A 9244-nucleotide genomic window follows, 5' to 3' on the forward strand; every position below is an offset into this window, starting at 1 on the left:
ATTTTATATTAATATATAAAAGTAAAAATATATTAATCATGGAGAAAAATTATGTGTGGAAAGTAAAAACCCATCAATAAAAAATAAATTAATTATATTATGTTGACAGTCGATTCTGTTTAATAGAATCAATTTCAGTTTTACGTATGCGCTCCTGTGAAAGTATTGGAACAGGAAGTCTAATTCTCTTGTTTTTCCTATACACTGAAGACAACTGGGTTTAAAATCAAAAGATAAATATACAGTACTAAAAGGTCAGAATTTCAGCTTTATTTTCCTTTTACATCTGGATGTGTTAAAACATTGAATATTTTGTGGTGGAGCAGCCAATTTTATGTGAATAGTAGAATTAGAGCAGATAAAGTAAATGAAAATATATATAAAGATTTGGTTGCATAACCATTGCTTGCAATAGCTATCAATTTGGTGACTCGCCAAGATGTTGTATTGTTCTTTTGTTATTTTCCAAGCTTGTTGTACAGCTTCTTTTGCATTTTGTTTGTTTTTCTGTCTGCTATTCAGGAGGTGAAATGCATGCTCAATTTGGTCTAAAACCTTCCATTTTCCCCCCTGATGAAGTCCTTTGTTGAGTTGGCAGTGTGTTTTGGATCACTCTCTTGCTGCAAGCTGAAGTATTAGACTGGATGCATTTTTTTTTTTTTTGTAAATTGGCGTAAAGAATGTTTCTTTTCAAGTGAGTTTGCTACTATCATGAGTTACATCCTTTATAAAGTTTAGAGAGCTCCTTCCAGAAGCAGCTAAGTAAGCCCAAGCTATGACACTGCCTCCACTGTGTTTGACTGATGAGCCGGTATCTTGTGGGTAATGAGCAGATTCTTTATTTCTCCACACTTTGGCCTTTTCATAACTTTGGTCTCATCAGTCAATAAAACTCAGTGGTTTCCTTGTCTTTCAGGCCATCCCAAATTGCAGTATTGGCAATTATTGTCCATGATTGATTTTTCCAATTTCCTCAGCTTCAAAGTGCCTTGCTTTTCTCCCATACACAGCTATTGGTCTCCATGTTGGTTTATCCTTTTTATCAATACAATGCAGTCTTTACAGATGAATCCTAATTGTTTAAACAATTTAACAGGTCACTACTGGGCAGCTAAAAAACACATATTCCAATATTTTGTTTACTTGAAAGATAAGTGGACATAAACAAAAGGTGCCATATTCTTAGTGTTTTAAAACACATCTACATTCAAATATAAGAAAATAAAAGATGCATTATGTTAGACTTTTCTTCTCAAACCTAAATGCCTTCATTGTGTAGTAAAAACAAAATAATTAGCCTTTCTGTTTCAATACAAGTCAAGAGTCAAGAAGCTTTTGTTGTCATTTAAACCATATACAGCTGTTGCAGTACACAGTAAAATGAGACAACATTTCTCCAGGACCATGGTGCTACATAGAACAAAAACAGAGCTAAGCACTAAGCTCATCCTAGCCACATAAACAGCATCTGTGCAACCTGGTGCAAACAGTGCAAGACAAAATCAAAGGACAGTTCAAGGCTGTCAAGTGACAGTCACGCATTTGGGTCTTTTGTCACACTCTCCCACAACACATTGTATTTCTCACACCGAAAAACTGACTATTTATCATATAGTTAATATGCCGCAGCTCCCAAAATGTATCAGTCCGCACCGCTGTCTCTATGGAACCGTGCAGGAATCAAGCGGATCTCCCCTGGACTTCTTAGTCGAGCCTGGCACTTATCAGCCAATCAAAAAAAAAGAGGCTATATAATAGCCAATCAGCCTACAAATAGCACTATTGTACCTGGGTAAGATTTAACGCAACAACCAATGTTTTTCATTGGTTGTTGCGTTAAATCTTACCCAGATACAATAGTCTAGCATATCCTGGAATTGTTCAGCATCATGCTCGTTCACCCACAGAGAAAACCACCGGTTTAGCGATGTCACTCTTGCCTGTCTTCAAAACTTGAGAGCCATGAAAGACAGGCAAACAAACAATACATGACATGCACAAAAGACAATACACAAAAGCAGTGCCGACCAGTTTGAATACTTTATGTTCTATATTGCATGTGCAGAAATCTTCTCAGCTGTCCTCACTATCCTCTGCAGGGTCTTGCGATCCGAGATGGTGCAATTTCCAAACCATACAGTGATGTAGCCGCTCAGGATTCTCTAAATGGTCCCTTTGTAGAACATGTTCAGAATGGGAGGAGGGAGATGGGCTTTTCTCAGCCTTCATACGAAGTTGAGACGCTGCTGGGTTTTCTTGGTGATGGAGCTGCTGTTGAGTGACCAGGTGAGGTTCTCCACTAGATGAACACCAAAAAATTTGGTGCGCTTGATGATCTCTACAGATGATCCGTCGATGTTTAGCGGAGAGTGGTCACTCTGTGCTCTCCCAAAGTCAACAACCATCTCTATAGTTTTTTTCAACGTTCAAATACAGGTTGTTAGCTCTACACCTGGCAGTTAGCTGTTTCTTGCTGATGAGACCCACCACTTGATGATATGGTTCAATCTCCAAGCACTTCATTACAATGGGTGTGAGTGCTACGGGACGATAGTCATTGAGGCAGGACACTGTAGACTTCTTTGAGACAGACTAGGCATGTGCGCACTTTGCGTCTCTGATAGCTTGGGGCAATTTGGCCCTTGCTGTCCTTATGGCTGCCCTGTCCCCTGTTCTGAAGTCTAGGTCTCTAGTCTTCAGCAGCGCATGCACTTTAGCAGTCATCCACAGCTTCTGGCTGGAGCAGGTGGTGATGGTCTTGGAGACGTATGTAGCTGGTCACTGATGCCGTGTTGCAGCCTCGCTGAAGATGTTCTAGTCAGTGCACTCAAAGCATTCCTGAAGAGCAGAGGTGGCTTCTGCTTCAGTACCAGTTTAGAGCTTCTGACGAGTGGTCTGTTTGCTGGAATTAGCATAACAGAGATGTGGTCTGAGTAGCCAAGGTGGGGGCAGGGCTCTATACGTTACGCACCGGGAATGTTTGTGTAAACAAGATCCAGCGTGTGTTCCCCTCTCATTGCAAAGTCCTCATATTGATGAGCAATATGGGAGCACTGATTTGAGATTTGCATGAATATCTCTCAGCACAGATCTGCATTCCTGTCCGCATGAAATGTGGTGAGCCCAACTAGCTGAATGGCCGTGTCCGGAACTCTGTTGCTGAGCCACGTCTCTATAAAAACAAAGACGCAGCAGTTTTTAAACTCTCGCTGTGGAGTGCATTCGAGTCATATGTAGTACAGTAGACTTAAAATGAATCTTTCTGTGTGACATTGAATAGTCTGATTATAAATCATTACTTTTCCACAACTGTACGATATAAAATCAGCACTATGTGTTGAAAGGATCTTCAGTATGAGCATCAGGGTCATTAATGATTTATATCAAAAGATTCAGAATCCAAGCAGTATCCAAATGAATGTATCTATGTGGATTATATGTTTATGCCACATTTTACTATAAGGGATATGGCCATCATATTTTCAGTCATGGTGCATTTTAAATTAAACTCTACAATTTAAAAAGAGTTGTATTTTAAAACAAACCTTTGTTAGTGAGTTGGGTGATTTTCCTGGACTTTAACATCAGACTTCAGGGGGAGCTTTCTGATTTTCTTAGAGAATTTCCAGATTTTCTTTCAGACCTATTGGTTAATTTTGATAATTTGATAAGCTTTAATTGTAAGAGATTTTAACATTCACGTTGACGATACAAATGATGCTTTTGGGCTTAAACAAAGCATGACTAGAGCAACTCATCGTTTTAATCATATGCTAAATTTAATATCACACGGAATAGATGTCACTGATATAGATATCATACCTTAAAGTGATGACATCACAGACCATTACTGTACCTCATACTGTACACACTACCTGTAGAACAAACTGTGTCTCACCACGTTATCGACTCAGTAGAACAATTATTCCGACCACTAAAGACAGATTCACAAATAACCTGCCTGATCTGTCTCAACTTCTTACTGTACCCTTAAACAATCTAGATGTAATGACTAATTGCACTATATTCACTAGCACATTAGACACTGTTGCCCCCAACTGATTAAAGAAGGTTAGAGACAAAACACTTGCACCATGGTATAATAGTTACTAGATTAGATTAGATTAGATTAGATTAGATTCAATTTTATGCACAATGACAATAAAGTTGAATAAAGTTGAATCTAATCTAATCTAATCTAGTTATACTCAAACACTCAAGAGAGCAACGTGTAACTGAATTAGAGGTTTTTATAATTGCATATAAAGGACAGTATATCCAACTATAGACAGGCTCTAAAAGCTGCTAGGGCTGAGCACTGAGCAAACTCATAGAAAATAACCAGAACAATCCCAGGTTTTTATTTAGCACAGTGGCTAGATTAACAACAACAACAACAACAAAAAAAAACGAGATCTAAACATACAACATTCCTTCACAGGACTTTATGAGATTCTTCACTGATAAAATTGAAAGCATCAGGAACAAAATAATTGTTCAACATATGAGAGCATCTCGTGACCCAGTCTCACCTAAAGTTCTACACTCACAACTACATTGCTTTACAAGTACAGGACAGGAAGAGTTAGATAAGCTTATTACTATAGCTAAATCAACTTGTTCACTAGACCCCATTCCAAGTAAATTACTGAAAAAAGTGTTACATAAAGCTGCTGAGCCTTTTCTTAATATTATTAACTCCTAGCTATCTTTAGGTCACGTCCCTAGATCTTTCAAGTTGGCAGTTATTAGGCCACTCATTAAGAAACAGAATTTAGATCCCAATGAACTAGTAAATAACAGACCTATTTCACATCTTCTGTTTATGTTTAAAATACTAGAAAAGGTACTGAGCTCCTTCTTACAGGAGAACAATATCTTTGAAGAGTTTCAGCCAGGTTTCAGACACCATCATAGCACAGAAACTGCACTTTCACTAACGTGAAAGTTACAAAAGACTTGTTCCTAGCTTCGGACCAAGACTGCATGTCCCTATTAGTTCTAATTGACCTTATTGCTGCCTTCTACACTAATCTATAGTCATAACATTATCCTAGATCGCTTACAAAATTACACAGGTATTCATGGACAAGCTTTAAGTTGGTTTAGCTCCTACCTGTCTGATTGATACCATTTTGTAGAATTAAATGGTGAATCGTCCAGTTTATTGCCAGTTAATTATGGGGTCTCTCAAGGATCAGTTCTAGGACCTCTGCTTTTCTCGATATGCATGCTTCCATTAGGGACATCATTAGAAGACATGGGATTAGTTTCCACTGTTATGTTGACGATACACAGTTATATATTTCACCAAAACCAGATGAAATAGCTAAATTGTTGAAATTAACTGAGTGCATTAGAGAGATAAAATATTGCATGACCTGTAATTTTCTGTTGTTAAACTCAAATAAGACAGAAATACTATTTATCGATCAAAAACCAGTACACAGAAGCTTTCACAATTCAACTTCCATTTACTGTTACTAGTAGCTCAACAGTGATAGACATGGGTATTATATTAGACAGCAACGTGTCTTTTGAAAATCATATTTCCCATTCTACAATTACAGCCTTCTTCCATCTTAGAAATATTGCCAAGCTGAGAATCATCCTATCTGTATCTGATGCTGACCAATACTACGGCTTGAGATTTCGGAGGGAAAAACTCCCTTTGTTTCAGGTGTCTGTTGGCGTGGTTTAGCTATCAAACTTTTAGATGACTTTAAAGTTTTATCCAAGGTGTATTAAGACGGTATGGTGCCTTTCGTGCTCAAATAAATTACACCATTGTTTGAAAAATGAGTAACCAATAATTTTGTGGTCATTTGGATACTAAACATGAAAGGGAATGACGGTATAAAGGCAGCGGTACATTACATACACAGATCAGTAATCAAAGTAAAAAAAAAAATTAACTGATGTTAATACAGTGTTGTGTTCTGACACATGAATAAAATATGCCCCTGCCAGGAAAGTAAGGAGCAAATAATTTTAAGTCAGGCAAGCCTTAACAGAAGAAACACATTACAACACGGTTATAAGAATAAGAATCTTAGAGTATCTTATCTACAGTACTTGTTTTATTAGTAAAAGGAATGTCTCATTGTGTTGTGTGTGTGTGTGTGTGTGTGTGTGTGTGTGTGTGTGTGTGTGTGTGTGTGTGTGTGTGTGTGTTCTGGTTGAGGGCCCCTATGAGTTCAATCAGAGAAGCGGCATGGGGTTATCTGGTCTTTGTGTAGGCTCCAGTCATTCAACCCAAAACTGGGTTGCTCATCGGTTGATTGAAGATTAGATGCCGAAGTTTAGGGTGCCTTAGACATGAAATCTAAATGACCTGTACCAGACGCTACACCATATAACCCCAATTTTATCATCTCTACACTGGCTACCAGTTATGTTTAGAATTGATTACAAACTGCTGCTACTTGCGTACAAGGCTCTTAATGGTTTAGCTGCCATGCATCTAACTAGTCTTCTAACACGTTACAATCCTTCATGCTCTCTAAGATCACAAAACTCAGGACTTCTGGCAGTTCTCAGAATATCTAAGTCTACTAAAGGTGGTTTCGTATTTAGCTCACAAACTTTGGAATAGTCTTCCTGATAGTGTTCGGGGCTCAGACACACTTTCCCAGTTTAAATGTAGATTAAAAACTCATCTCTTTAGTCAGGCGTACACATAATACATCCCATAATATTGTGCACTAATACATCAGACTTGCAAACATTATGAACAGCAGCTATGTTAATCCCTCTCCACTGCTTCTTTCTTTCTACCCATCCAGAGGCCTCCAGAAATTGTACAAGCTCCGATTTGTCTTCCATGCAATGAAGATTTTGGACCTCCACTGAAATGAGGCTGACTCTGTGAAAATCCTGAGGCATCTAGAGATCTACCAGCTCCAGTTGGACTGCGATACTATATAGGAGATGTGAACACCATGTGGTCTTTTACATCAATACAACATTTATCGGACTGTATATTTATAATCACACCAACCACTGTCACCCATATGAGGATGGGTTCCTTTTGGGTCTGGTTCCTCTCAAGGTTTCTTCCTTCAATTCTAGGGAGTTTTTCCTTGCCACTGAGTCACCTCAGACTTGCTCATTCGGGATAAATACATACACATTTAAATTTATCTAATATTAATCTTGAATTCTGTGTTTTATTATTTTTTATATTATTTCTTATATTAACCTTTTGTTCTGTGTTTATGTTCTGTAAAGCCGCTTTGTGACAATGTCAGTTGTAAAAAGTGCTATACAAATAAACTTGAATTGAATTAAATTTAGCCTTCAGAACTCAGGGCCCTAAGCAATTACCTGATTCATCATAAAATCTAATTATTAAATTCAATTTGGTTTTATTTATTATGCTTCCAACAATATACATTGACATAGAGCAGCTGTACAGAAATCTAGATGTGTTTGACAGAAAACAGATTTATGTCTGACAATGGGTTGGAAAATTCTATATTTTAAATGTGTGTGCACAAAATTTCAGCTGAGGTAATTTACTTCAGCAGGACGTATGATGTGGAAGTCACTTTCCCAGTGGGAAACATCAGTATGTTAGTCTAAAGTCAAGAGAAGCAGTAGCAACAGAACAGGTGAAGATCAACTGGATGACTCTGAAAGGTCCAGAGGTTTAGGACAGGCACAGTAAGTGAAAGACTCAGAACAGATTATTATGAGTTATTATAAGAGAAGTGTATGCATAGAGTGTCTTAAATGGTGTATATTGTGATTATAATGCAGGTCTTGCTATGACAGCATAGAAAGAGGCAGAATCAGCATCTCACCACTTATACTGTTAATAAGACGGAGTGATTAACTGATTATATATTTGTGTGATAGATAAACAGACTTTTTATGAGTATCATTACAAAGACAATTACTGTGCAAAAATGCTTCTCTTTTAAATATTATGGTTTTCACAGCGATCGCACTTTAATGATGTTTAGAAATAGTCAGCATAGTTTTTTATTACAATTCCTTATTTAATATGTTTGATGGCAATTAACATGAGCAAGTAGTCATTGAAGCAGGACATAGATGATTTCTTTGGCACAGATATGCCGCCCACAGGGACAACTGCATTGCTCAGGGAGATATTTAATAGGACATCTGAAAGCTGATCAGCACAACCTGTCAGAACCAATAGGTTTCTGTGGATTAACTCTGGACAGTTTTTCTGACATCCACTGTGGATAAACAAAGTTCTTACATTCACTGCTAATGTCAGAAAAACCTGCCACCACATTCCCTGCCTCATACACTGTATGTCTCTGGTGTCTAGAATGTGTACTTGGATTCTTTGTGCACATGGATGCAATTTTGGGCTAAAACAATCATACAAGATATTTTTATGGAGGTTATAGTGCAAGTCAATGATGTGAGGTACAATACACAGATCGATCAATTCTGTTTAGTGAAAAATTTTATAATATAATATCATTTTATAGTATATGGTATATAATGCATAGTTTACCATTTGAGTTATATCTAAAATGAATTTCCTTCATTTTTGGCCCTATATACAGTAGCACTTTTATTCAAAACTTGATGCCATGCTTGCTTTTACTGCTCCCTCATTATCAGCAATGATTCAAACATTCAGACTACAAAATGAATACCATTAACAGTAGATTTATCTTAATAAATTTGGACATGAGTTCCATTATCACTAACAAATGTTCAAGAAAAAAAAACAGTTGTTCTAAAACATATAGTATATTGTGTATTACACAAAGGAATACAATTGTAATTATTCTTTATATTATTAATATATTATAAGCATGGATAGAATTTGGTAATAATAAAGTAGATATGTGATATAGAACTTACATCTAGCTTTGGCTGTAGAAATTTACTGTGAACTTGAATGGATTTTTGAATATACAAATTAAGCTTCTTCCAATCTTAAGTAATTTTTAAGGTTATAATAAGTTAATGTAATGTAGTTGCTGTTCATAGTTATGTTCCATAAGTCTGTCATTGCCACTCTGCCAACCTCTTATGTTCTCTGAGTCTGCCTACATTTGGTCTCTGCTTCTGTGTAGTGGTTCACCCACACATGTCTCACTGCAACTTGAGGTGAGGGCTTGACAGTGACCATTGTTAGTTTGTTATAGTTCCATTGCTTATTATGTTGAAAATGTCCTATTCTTGAGGTTCTATCAACCTGACAGGTGAGAATAATGTTGACACTGGTGAATGGGAGCAAATGGACTTCACACAA

Source organism: Tachysurus fulvidraco, chromosome 13 (genome assembly GCF_022655615.1).
Source record: "Tachysurus fulvidraco isolate hzauxx_2018 chromosome 13, HZAU_PFXX_2.0, whole genome shotgun sequence".
NCBI classification, from domain to species: Eukaryota; Metazoa; Chordata; class Actinopteri; order Siluriformes; family Bagridae; genus Tachysurus; species Tachysurus fulvidraco.